Source organism: Lucilia cuprina, chromosome 3 (assembly GCF_022045245.1).
Source record: "Lucilia cuprina isolate Lc7/37 chromosome 3, ASM2204524v1, whole genome shotgun sequence".
NCBI classification, from domain to species: Eukaryota; Metazoa; Arthropoda; class Insecta; order Diptera; family Calliphoridae; genus Lucilia; species Lucilia cuprina.
This window is the reverse complement of record NC_060951.1, coordinates 229108-242790: the sequence shown is the minus strand read 5'-3', so window position 1 is coordinate 242790 and position 13683 is coordinate 229108. Positions and strand designations below refer to the sequence as shown.

At 27.0% G+C, this 13683-nt stretch overlaps 1 long non-coding RNA gene across 1 annotated transcript in view; it reads left to right on the top strand.

Moving 5' to 3' along the window:
• Positions 1–12472, top strand: part of LOC124418675 — a 78931-nt gene extending 66459 nt beyond the window's left edge. The window contains exon 4 of the long non-coding RNA XR_006940136.1: positions 12295–12472. This is a non-coding gene — a long non-coding RNA (uncharacterized LOC124418675). The remainder of the gene's footprint in view (positions 1–12294) is intronic.
• Positions 12473–13683: the final 1211 nt, after the last annotated feature.

Genomic DNA, 13683 nt, shown 5'->3' with positions numbered 1-13683 from the left:
TTTTATGTAAGTGATTTTTTACTATTTGACATTTAAATATTTTGACATATTTTTTCTAAAAAAAAATTACAAATCATTTGCAAACTAAATTTAACACAAAACTAATGACTTAAATATGTACTTGACATTATTTTTCTTTTATGTATTTATATCCTTTGAAGGTCATAAAAGCAAATGTAGACGAATTCTCTAAAACAATCAACTACAAAAATATATATTAATAAAAATTAAAGAATAAAATAATGCAACACACACACCCACCAACATACGAGTATAACAAAAGAAAAAATTTTAAATGATTAATAACATTCATACGCCTTGATGTACAAATTGTACACCCGTACGTATGATTAAGATAAATTTATTTCTTTTTTTACATTTAAGGTAAATTCCACATTTATTATATTTAAGTTTTATTATTATTTTCAGAAAAAAACTTTCTTTATATAAAAGTTTAAACTAAACTACTAGCACAATGATGACAATTTAAAAGTTGTTTTTGGCTGTTGTAGTAATTTGCAAAAAACAAATAAAATAGTTGTTGGTATCTTCCGTTAACTTGCATACATATTAAATACGTCAAATAAAACTAAATGTAAAAAACACCAACGCCTTTGAGAACCACATCAATTTAAAAAGAGAAAATCGGGCAAAAGAAACAAAAAGAAAAAATACAACAACTACAAGGCCATCAATATGGTAAATGGTTTATAGTGCAAACTGTTCCATAACACCAACCAACTTAAACACTAATACCACCACTACAAATAGAGGCCACAGTGGGACTCTTTTCTTTTGTAAAGCATACAAAGTGTGTCAGTTTAAGCTTTATCTACTGGGGGTTTCCTTTTACTAACTTCTTTAGAAACCAACTAACAAACACAAACTCAGTCACTAAAAAAGGACATTTAAGTTCGTGTTAAACTTTGGTACTTATGTTTGTGTGTTAGTATGAGTGTGTAACTATGTGTGTGTGTATTTAGTAATAGTAGTTTTTATTTGTATTTCGCAACAAAAACAAGAATAAAAAAGCAACAATTTTTAAAACAGCCATACTGCCATCGTAATAAAAATGTGGCGCCAGTTTGACGTGGCACAATGGCGGCTGGCTCAATTTCATTTTCATTTCTTGTCATGTTTCATGCTACATGTTGGAAGAGCAAGCAAAATTATCGTAAATGGTTTGTGTACATACACAAACACACTCATATACATACACATACTTTTGAGGAACAATGCGGATCCCTACAGTTCGTGGCGTTTATCCGGAATTGGTGATTTCAGAATTTGTTAAATTACTAGTTATTATAACATGTGATATTTCAACCATATAGATAAATATATCAATAACTGCTTTCTAAGTTACATATAAAGTATCGTCACAACTATATTAAAATTTAATCCAAAAAGTGGTTCATTGATTCCTTTTAAAACTGCTGAATTGTAAATATTTTTCCTATTTCCAAATGCCACTAAATAGTCATTTTACATTTGTATGTGTGCATTTAAATGATGTTGGCGTAGAAATCGTAAAAACAACTGGCAACAAAATAAAATAAACTACAAAAAAGTGTGTTTTGCGTGCGTGCACGACTCCGAATTGCTCGTAAAATTTACGAACATACTAAAATGTTGTACTATTTAATAATAAAACCACCACAATCTCAAACTTACATATTCCACACACACAGTCTGCCTTCCCTTCTCACAATTAGTAAAGGACCTTTAACTGTTGGCTGTTTTTCCATGTTTTTTTTGGATTGTATTTCCTAGAAAAATTGGATCAATATTGAACCTTGCTCTTTTGTTGTTCATTCATGCACCGTGAATGGCAAATTTATGGTGTTTACTCTTACTTCCTCTTATTCGTCCTTTTGATGAATATCCGTGAGCAGGTTAGACATAAAAGAGCTTATAAGAAATAAGAACTCAAAGCTGCTAATCGTTTTAATAACCCAAAAACTCAGTTGTTGTGAAATGTTTATGACAAATTTAAAAAACTGAACGAGCAATCAGTCATATGTTTTCATTTTATACTCTGCAATTAAGACCAACACCCTTATATTTATTGATGTGAACACATCCATACAGACAGTTTGCAAGAAACACATAAGGCGGAAAACCCATGAAATACTTAAAAATTAATTGAAAGTCGTTTTTGTTCGGTTCTAGTATAGTATAGTTCAGTTCTTCTGTAGTATAGTTCGGTATAGTATAGTATAGTATAGTTCTACTTTAGTTCACTTACAGACAGTTTCTAGTTCTATTCAGTTCTAGTTCAGTTCTAGTTCAGTTCTAGTTCAGTTCTAGTTCAGTTCTAGTTCAGTTCTAGTTCAGTTCTAGTTCAGTTCTAGTTCAGTTCTAGTTCAGTTCTAGTTCAGTTCTTGTTCAGTTCTAGTTCAGTTCTAGTTCAGTTCTAGTTCAGTTCTAGTTCAGTTCTAGTTCAGTTCTAGTTCAGTTCTAGTTCAGTTCTAGTTCAGTATTAGTTCAGTTCCAGTTCTGGACTTTATAAATATCTGAGTTCTTCAAAAAAATCTAAATCTCTCTCAAATCTTATGAAATGTATTACTTAGGTATTTATCGGTTTTTTCTGTAAGTGCATTGCATGTTATTGTTTTTTATAAATAAAAATCAAGTTCCTAGTCTGTAAAATATTGAAAAAAAATAAAAAACACATTTGTCAAATTTACAAATTATTCATTCATCATCTTGTTATTGCTTTATTGTTTAGAGATAAATTTTTATTATATTTTTATTTCGTTATTCTAATTATTTTTTTTAATAACTTCTATAAGCCTCATACAAGGACTTTGGTGTTGAGAAATTTTTTGACAAATTTATTTAATCTTTTAATATGACACTTTTACAAGACTTGTTTTAAACAAACAAAATTATGTGTATAAGTAAAAAATAGTTTGTTGATTTGTTTTTTTTTTTTGGCTGGTCAATTATTTGTTCTATTGTTTAGCTTAAAAAAGTTTTCCTAAAGTGCTACCTGTTTTTATATATTATTTCTTTTGGGTTATGATCTTGAACTTTTCGAATTTGTTTATAAATTTGTTGCTTGTTTTTTTTATTTAATGGGGAATGTTGTTGGATTGTTACAAGTGATCGATTGTTAAAAAAATTATTAATTAGTATGTTGCTGTTAAAATGTGATAAATAAACAATTATGGGCATTTAAAGCTTTTAAACAGGAGTCTGCAACTTTTTTGTCATTTTATTATAATAAAAAAAACATGATTTGCCTTAAAACTACATTCGTTCGCGATAATAAAAAATTTTCGTATTTTGTTCTTAACACTATATTAAAATAAATAAAATAAGAATTTTTATTTTGTCTTTATTATTAAGCATTTATTCACACCATCCTATAAATTGTACTTTAGCTATATATTTTCAATAAACAAATAAATCTTTTAGATTCTAATACAAGTCACTTTTGAATGATTCAACAAAGAAATTATCATCACTCAAGGACGTTTAAAACGCCTAGAGGTTGTTTCTATTTAGAACACTTTTCACACAAACTCACAAACATATAAATATAAAGAAATATTTCAAATTGATAAACTATTAATTGATAAGTGTATGTGTGAGTGTACAAGTGTGTGGCCAGATCATGTGTATAAAAATACTTAATGATCAATGTGAAAATATTTCGAGATCAAAAGTCGATAATAGTTAAACATAATAAGTTTAAAAAATTCTTTAATTTATATCTCTCTGCTTAAAAACCACTATCAATAGACCATAATTTATTTTTAATTTAATAAAAAAACTTGTAATCAGTAAGTAAAAAGTATTTCTTTGTTTGTATTGTGGTTTTGTTTGTCTTTTGATTATAATCCACCAATACTAACTTTGTCTAGTGACTAATTAAATAACTTAAATATTCTACCAGCCAATCGAAATTCATTTGTTATTTACTTTGCTTTTTAGAAATCAAACTAAATTGCGACTTTCAAGTACTTTTATTTATTTTTTAATTTGAATTGAATTTATCTTTTTTTTTTTTTTTTTTTTGATTAGTATTTGCCTTTGACAGAAGTGTCCAATCTAATGGCAACAAAACAAAAATGCTAAATACATCAAATATTTCGTTCATTTGTTCTTTTTTAATTTAATTATTAAGTAATTGTTTGTATAATTTTTTTTAAGCAATGATATCATTAATAATGGTCAAAACTAAAATAAAAAAACAGATCATGAAAAAGTCAAATCAAAATTAAAGAAACAATAAATAAAATGAGAAAAAAATTCAATTGGCACGCAAAACATGTCACTTGTAAAACAAATTAAATGATTTAAATAAGTTAATTAATGAAAGTAACTAAATGTTTGTATCAAACTAAAATCTACAGATACATTGTATGAGGTTTTGCTTTTTTAATTGGACTGTGTATATGTGGATGCTAAATACATATGTATCAGGCGTAAAAGTTGTAAATTACTTTTCGCCTTGTTTCTATTAGAGAGTTCATAATCAAATTTGTAAACTGGCCTGTAGACTAGTTTATGAGTTGCCAGTCTATGGACTAGTCTATTGACTAGTCTTTTGACTAGATTATGGACTAGTCCAATTGCTGGTCTATTTATTAGACAATAGCTGGTCTATTGTTTAGTGTATGGACTAGTATGTTCTCTATTACATGGACAAGTCTATATAATATACTAGTCTGTTGTCTGTCTATAGTCTTTTGACGGTGGTATTTTTAGTAACCAACAAGTAGGAAAGTATAGTCGGGCATGGCCGACCATATAATACCCTACATCATGAGTATATTTTTAAAATTTTTACTTTTTATAAAATTTTTATTTTTTATAAAGAAATTTTATGTTGAATATTACCAATAATTCCAAAATATTTAAGCAATTTATTGATAAAAAACTAAAATTTCTTAATGAGGCTTTATATAGGTCAAATATGTACCGATCCTCGGTTAATTTGGGAAAAGGATATATTTCTAAATAACAGTTAGTTTTGTTGAGTTTCATTGCGATACAAATGGTTGCAAGTCAATTTTAGACGTTTAAGTCATTTTTTGAAGGGGGGTTTGGCCGATCCTTACGAAAATCTGCAGTGCCATTTATACTTATATAAAACTTATTTGTGCCAATTTTTAAAGAGACAGCAGAATATTTGACGTAATTATGGCATAAAAAGTTCAAATCGGGAGGTACGGTTGTATGGGGGCTAGGTGAAATATTGGACCGATTTCAACCATTTTCAATAGGCTTCGTCCCTGTGCCAAAAAACATGCTTGGTCCAAATTTCATCAAATTATCTTGAAAATTGCGGCCTGTACCTTGCGCACAAGGTTTACATGGACAGCCAGCCAGCCGGACAGACGGACGGACGGACATGTCTTAATCGACTCAAAAAATGATTCTGAATCGATCGGTATACTTTAAGGTGGGTATTGGACCAATATTTTTTGTATGTTACAAACATCAGCACAAACGTATAATACCCTCCCCACCATAGTGGTGTAGGGTATAAAAATGGTACAAAAAAGAGTACTAAAGTACTGAATTGTATATATAATACTGATTTGTATATAGCCCATAAAAAACATGGTAATTAACGTTATTTTGCACTACTGTTGAGACACTGAGAAAAACAATGTATTATAATATAGGCAGTTCAAAATTGTATATGTTTTTATTCTTATTAAAAGCCCGTATACTACCTTTTAAATATAGACAATATGCACATCCTTTAATAACATAGATAAGTATTAAAATTTAAATTCGAAAATGTTTTAAATAATGCAAAAATATTTGAAATCATATTCTTTATAGAATTACACTTTGCTTTCCGATTTTAAGCTTTTTTCATTTTTTTGTAATTTCTCAAAGTGTATGGAACAATAAAAGAGCATATAGTCAAAAAAAGAGTAGCATATTAATACAAATTGTGCGAATTTGATAAAATGGCTTTGTTTTTATTTTTATAGATATACGTTTTTGTAATTTAGTTAGTTAAATAATTGCAGACAGGGTTGGAAACTTAAGTTTTTTTTATTTAAATGAGATTTTAATGAAAAAATATGTATAGCAGATAAAAAATTTCAAACAGACAACACCAAAAGTCATTGGAGGCGAGTTCTTACTACGTTTGTCTACAAATCAGTACTTTTGTAACTACTTACATATACAAATTTAAAAGTAATGAGTTAAAAAGCTCATTAAAGGCTAGCACTTATCACGCTTGACTACAAACCACTACTTATAAAAGTACTTACAAATAAAAAGTTAAAAAGTTGTTCTTTAGTTCGCTATTTAACTGACAATACCACTGCATAGTTGTTTTATTGTGTTGGTGTGAAAAACAGTGAACGAAGTACTTACTTATCTAAGTATACGCAAGTCATTCAGGAGTAAGCGGTTATCGAAGTAAATGCCATTATCCAGTTTTTGCTGTGTAGTAAATTAATATATAAATTCCATTGATAAATTTTGGACTTAGATTAAAAATTTTGGCTATTAATGTCTAAAAACTAGTTTAAAAAATGGAAAATAATCTATCTATGACCGATGTTACTACTTAGATCTACATATTAGTTTTAAGTGTGTTAGTTTTAGAATTTGAACGTTTGTATATGTATGTATGCTTTGTATTACTTGTCATGCATTAGATTAATTTATTTCCTGAGCGGATCTCTGGAAATGCATTAGAGTGTGTGTGAGTGTGTGAAATGTGAGGTATTCAAAAGCGTAGTTTAGTTTTTGTTTTCCAACAAAAAATAAAACAACAAAACAAACATTAATTTATGTTGTGTTGCTGCTAAACACTTTCGGCAAAAATTATCGTAGTTAAAAGTCTAGCGTCTCACTGGAGCCTGAAATGTGAAATAAATTACAAACCAGCGTTAATAGAATTTTATTTCGCATTTTTTTCGTTTTGTTTTTTTAAGTATTATTTTTTTGGCAAAAAAAAGTTAATTTTTTCCATTGTTGTCGTTAATCTTCTACAATGTATGCGGCTATGAATTCGTGTTTTTTATTTTCAATTTATTTTTGTTTTTGTTTAAATTCTATTTGAAATATATACTTTATTTTTAATGAATTTAGCTACACCAGTTTACTTTTGCGTTGTTTTGTATGTGTTTTTTTTTCAAAAAATTTGCATATGAAAGCCACAATAAATTGGAGTTGTTTGAGTTAATTTAAAATTTAATTTAATTTTTTTGTAGAAAACATATACGAAATGATAAGGAAAATATAAATTAATAATATTAACCCATGGTTTAAAAACAATTTAATACTTTTCCCTTGAGTGGAATATGATTTTGAGTTTGTTTTTTACTTTAAAATCTTATTAAGATCCTACTTTTAGTTATTGGCAAGTGGTAATAATGGGCCTTAATGGGTTAATTTTTTTTATTTATTAAATAAACTTTTTAAAAAAAGTAATTAATTAAATGAAATCGAAATTATAAAGTTAATAATTAAGATTTCTTCAGTTCCTCTACAACCCCGGGAACAATTCAACGTAAAGACAATTTAAATAATTAAAATATATATCAACTGTTTGAAAAGCTAAAAGAACTACCTCTACGAATTAAAGATTTTTTCATTCATTCTCGAATGATTTAAAATCAATAAAATTTAGCTCGTTTTTAAGTTAAAATAAAATTATATAATTATTATTCCTTTACGAGCGAATAAATTGAATAAATAAGAAAATATTTTGGAAATATATTTTATACTTAAAGTGTTAACTGTGTATTTGGATATATCTGTTTGCTACTTGCTTTAGATAAATGTTAATATTTTAATTGAGTTTTTGTTTTTAATTATTATTATTTAAAAAGTCTGTTTATTAATGTGTTTTGTAGAGTCAAAAAATTAGAAACAAATCGTATTTCATTAAGACAATGTGGGCGTTAAAGAAATTCACAACAACGAAATTAATTTTATTACTTTATTTTCACATTTTTGTTGTTTTTGTTTCTGTATGTTTAAAGCATCTTTGATTCATTCAATAAAACGTCTTTTCTAAATTATTATTTATTACATTTTTATACTAAAATTCATATTAAATTTTTTCTTCTTAAATGACCAAAAAACAAAAAAAAAATTAATTAAAAAAATTAATTTTAAAATTTGTTAATAAATTTTTATATATAAAACGCACAACGTAAATAAAATAACAACTTCTTAATATTTCATGGAATTTGTAAAGATAATTTATCATTGATTATAATTTTTTTTTTGTACACATAAGAGTGGAGGTGACAAAAGGTTTTATAATTAATTTCTGTTCAATATATCAAGTGGTATTAGTTATTTGTTGTAAATTGAATGAAAAAAAAACTTATAACATTTTTTAAAAATAACACAAATATATACATATAAATACATATTTGTATTGTCTAAAATTTAACAATGTTAAAAACGGAAATAGAAATTAAAAAAAAAATCTGATTAATTTGTAAATTTATTAAATTGATACATGCTAATATTTCGAAACTAGTCACTAGACACTAATCATTTAATAAAATCTTTAACACTTTAAGACCTTTAACACTTGTTGGTGAGAACTGGTCAGCATGAGACATTGCTTTATATTTGAAAATAATAATCATCTTCATTCAAAAAAGTGAGATATGTGAACAATAACTCAATTAATAAATTGATTACAATTGTAAACGCTATCGATTAATGATAGACGATTGCTCAGGTTATTAACTTATAATCTGTTTGGGGGATAATCGTTTATTACTACTTGCTGATTATCCTTATTCGTCAGTGTTTTTGGACTCTATTTTTATCTGGTAATAATTCTAAATATATTCTTTTCAATTTAGTTTAGTCATTTGAAAATATTTTCAAATAAATTATCTAATATTTAAGCAATTTGTTTGTTATTACTCTTCTCGTTATATCACTATATCACTGTAACAAAAACAAGTACAGGAATAACCCTGAATAATTGAAATTATTAAAATGACTTGTTTTGTTTTTGTTGTTTCTTTATAATATATAATGCATTTACTCATTTGGCCTGTGGTGTTTAGTATTTTTATTGTTGTTAATTCTAATGTGTGTGGGTGTTTGTTCAACAATTGAAATTTTAATTACAAATTTGATTTTATGTAAATTTATATCATAAATTAGATTTATTAACACTTCATACTCTATTGGAGTATCCCCTACAGTCTGTTAAGTTCTTTTTGTTGTGTGTATGTGTGTGTAGTTTTACAATGTCACAAGTCAGTCAGACAGATAGACTATGTTTGTTCAATTGTAAAAATTGTAAAAATTGTTATACAAAACTAAAAGTTATTTTGATTTATTATCTAAAAATTTAACCTGATATACATGTAAACGTTTAGTGTTTATTTAAGAATACACTCATGGTAAAATGTTAGTTAATTCAAACTAAATGGTCTTAGCCAACTAGGCGCTTAACTATTCAGATTAGATAAAAAACTGAATCAGGCCGTTAAGTAAAATAAAGAGTTGACTACAAACTAAATGTGAAAATAAATGTAAAAAGAGAATATACTATACTACAGACTAAATGACAGACTAGACTGTAGACCAGACTATAGACTAGACTATAGACCGGACTATAGACTAGACTATAGACCGGACTATAGACTAGACTATAGACCGGACTATAGACTAGACTATAGACCAGACTAGTCTAGGCTATAGACTAGATATAGACTAGATTATGGACTAAAGACTAATCTTTGAACTGTTTAGTTAAGTGTTTGCTATGTGTTTGAAATGGATGAATAAAATTATCCATCTCTGACTCAAAATGTCTCTGGATGCTTAAACTGTTAATAATTAACTCTATTTATTGCTCACAATACTTCTCAGTAATAATTGCTTAACCTTCGTACTAATAATTTTGAGTGTAATTCTGCCGCTTGAGTGACAAACTTAAATTTCTTTGAAATATTCAATTCATTATTATAATTTGAAACAACAAAAAAATTGTTTGCATAAAATGATGCATTGTATAAGAACATTTTGTCATATATTTTTTTCTAATTCTTCTTGCCACAATCAGTGGTATTAATCATCAGTTCTATTTATAGGATTTTTACTAATTTGTACTGTTAGAAAGAAATCAAGTAACAATAACCTTGAAATAAAACTTGAAATATTTATTACTAATCGATCTAAGGTAATTAAAAAACATACAAAAGGAGGAATATTTTAACAATTTATCAACTTGTAACCTGGCAGTGAGTGCAGAGTTCATTGAATGGATGTTGATAATGATGATAAACTGTTACACTGAAAGAAAATGTTTATTATTATTAATAAACTTTGTTGAAATTTCTTGAAGTGTTTAATATATTTGATATATTACCATATGGAGTAATTAATAAAATTTAAAACAATTTATTCATGTTTGTAATTTTCAAATAGCATTGAAGCTGTGTAAGCTACAATCAATAGTTAACTGCCTTTTTTAAATAAAATGTGTAATTTATAGAATAAAAATACCCTTCTCTTTTTTTATTAAGATAAATTTCATGTGATTTTTTTTCTGTTGTATATTTTTTGCTTTGTTAAATATTTTGTTGTTCCTTTCTAGTTGTTGTAAATATTTAATCATATTATGATTAATCATGCTTACTTACACATTATGCTAAATAATTCTTAAATGTGATAAATGTTTACAAAAACGAAATTTTTGCGCCAACTGAAAAGTTCTTTTTTGCAGCAGGGATTCCCAAAATTTGTTGCAAGTATTATAGAATATGGATTTCATAATAATTTTAGAAATTTTTAAATGAATCGAGGAATTTAAGATTCCCTGAATTATTATGTTTTTTTATTTATAAGACTGTTGGCGACTTATGCTACATTTACTAATTAAATGGCCCAATGAAACGTTAAGAACAATTTTGTGTTTTGGGCTTTTAATTTGTTTTTGTTTTTTTTTTAATGTTTTTGCAAGTTGTTTCTATCCTTTTATGTAAAATATATTTTTTTCTTTAAAACTATTCATTAAAAATGGTGTTGTGTTTATGGTGTTTAAATTGACAAACATGACAATATTGTTTTTGTTTTTTATGCTTTATGTTTGTTGTAAAATAAACAAAAACAAAGTTATTTAATATTAAACGAGCAAACAATTTTTCATTTAAATATCAAATACAAATTGAACAGGCTGTTTGGCTGAACGAACGAACGAATGACTGACTGACCTCCGTCATGTTGCCTTCACCCAATGCGTTTTGTTGGGCTGCACCTTTAATAGTAGAATTGTAAATTTTGTTGCTGTATTTAAATTGATTTTTTCTTTCTTATTTTTTGTTTTGTAAATAAATAATGAAAAATTATTTAATAGAATCGCATAAATTAATAAAATAAATAAGCGATAATACAACAAAATCATGCTTTTATTATTGTTTCTATTATTAAGACAAGAAATATTAAAAAAAATATTAAATAAAATTCAAGTTCAACTAGATTCAAATAAATTGCCAGTAAATACAGCATAAAATTGTAAATTGTATTATATTGTAAAAATCATACGCACTACTGTTTTAAGGTGGAAAGTACACAACACGCGTTGAAGCGGCAACGCTTTTCAAACATTTTGCGCTTTATAAGCTGCAAGTTACACAAGTTTTGATCTTTCATTTAATATCTTTTAACGCTATTACTGTTTAAAAAAAACAAAATTTTAAGTTTTTGATAAAATTTTTAATATTTTTCTTGCATTGTTGGTGAAATTTATTTCATATAAGTATTTTTTTATTCTACACAAAACGAAATACAACCCTGATCAGCTGCCGACGCGTGAAAAGTTGAAAGTTGCTAAACTTTTCGCGGCAAACGCGTTACAAACTACAGTGTGTAACTTGTTTAATGAAAATACACTATTTCTAAATTTTTTGACAGAAGCTTATAACGCGTTGCCGCGTACAACGCGTGTTGGGTACTTCAACCTTTACTATTACATATACAACAAATATATGGACAGACTGGTACAAAGACTGTGTAAGAAAATACTTACATAGTTTTAAACGAGACATCATAATCTAAAATAAGTGTGGGATCATTTCTAAATACGAATGTCTACAAATGATTTTGCATAAATAATAATGAAAACACAATTTCATTTCTTCATATAAAATGCTATTAGGAAATACTTTAATAAAAATATACATATGTGAAAAATTTATTGTATTCTTTTATAAGGTGTGTTTATATATTTTCTATTACATTATAAGTTTTCTTAATAACTTAAAATAAGCTTAATTAAAATATATATATATATACTCAACATATTCGAACCTTTTTTCTTTACAGATAATTACTACAGCATCAAAGTCAAAAGGAAGCTCGAGAAAGAATGGTATTTTTGTACAAAGCTCAAGATCAGCATTCTTTTTTAATTGATGTTTAATATTGTCCTACGAAGAAAACCCCAAACACAGATTATATAAGACCAAAAGTTTTGAAAAATAAAATAAAACAAAAAAAAAAAAACAAATAACTTAAAAAAAATTGTTTTTATTTCAAATAAGTATTCAAATTGCAGAGTGTATATTGAGATGAGAGATATATTGTACTTTGAAAATGTTGCATATTCAAAAATACACTAACTGTATAACGGTAGGATTAGAAATTTAAATCTGTATGGAATTTAAAAAAAAGTTGCTCGGATCTTAAAATGGAGTCGATTTTCGGATTCTGCGTGTGGTGTTCCGGTAAATACAAGTTTTCAGTCCAATCTGATTGCAGATTTCCGAGAAAAACTCGAAAACTTATACCCTTGTTCACTATAATTTTATACTTTACTAGAATGTAATATTGCTATTCATATAAACATTACCTTAAACTTCCACGTCCACTAGACGCGGTAATAAATGGGCGTAAAAATCAAAATGCAATTTTTAATATATTTGGTACACTTTTTCCAAAACGATTATAATAATCTAAAAGTTGAAATCCTAACCTTTCATATGATATAACTTTTTGGAGAATACATCAAATAGTTCTCGAGATATAACGTTTTAAACTTTACTTGGACATAACCGAAAACGGTCAATTTGGTCCTTAAACAATTTTTAAACATTCACCATTCATCCACTATTTTTAAGAATTTTGGAATACAATTTGGTAGTTAGATAGAATGGAATATTGCGCTTCATATAAGCTTCACTATAAGCGTCTAGTGTCAATAACAACTGATAAACACATATTTTAATTATATTTTCCACATTTTATCAGGATTGTCCAACCGCCAGGCGGGCCAAAGGTTGACCATCTTGTAGACCAATTACCAATCTATCATATAGTGAAACATTCACATCAATATCTCAAGTAGTTTCTGAGATATAACATGTCAAAGAAAATAGTGTGCAGGAATCCACCTACCACCAGGTTCTGGTGACCTTTCTTGTTTATACAACAACTAGTTCTCGGTATATAACGTTTCAAACCTCGCTCGAACACAACCAAAAGCTGTCAATGCTGTCCTGAAACAATTTTTAGACTTTGATCAATATCTCGACTGTTTTAAAGAGTTTTTGAATAAAATTTGGCACTGTTATAGAATGCAATATTGTGTTTCATATAAGCGTTACCGTAAACTGCCACGCCCACTAGACGCGGTAATAAATGGGCGTAAACATCTAAATACAATTTTTAATAAATTTGGTATACTTTTTCCGAAACAATTGTAAAAATCTAAAA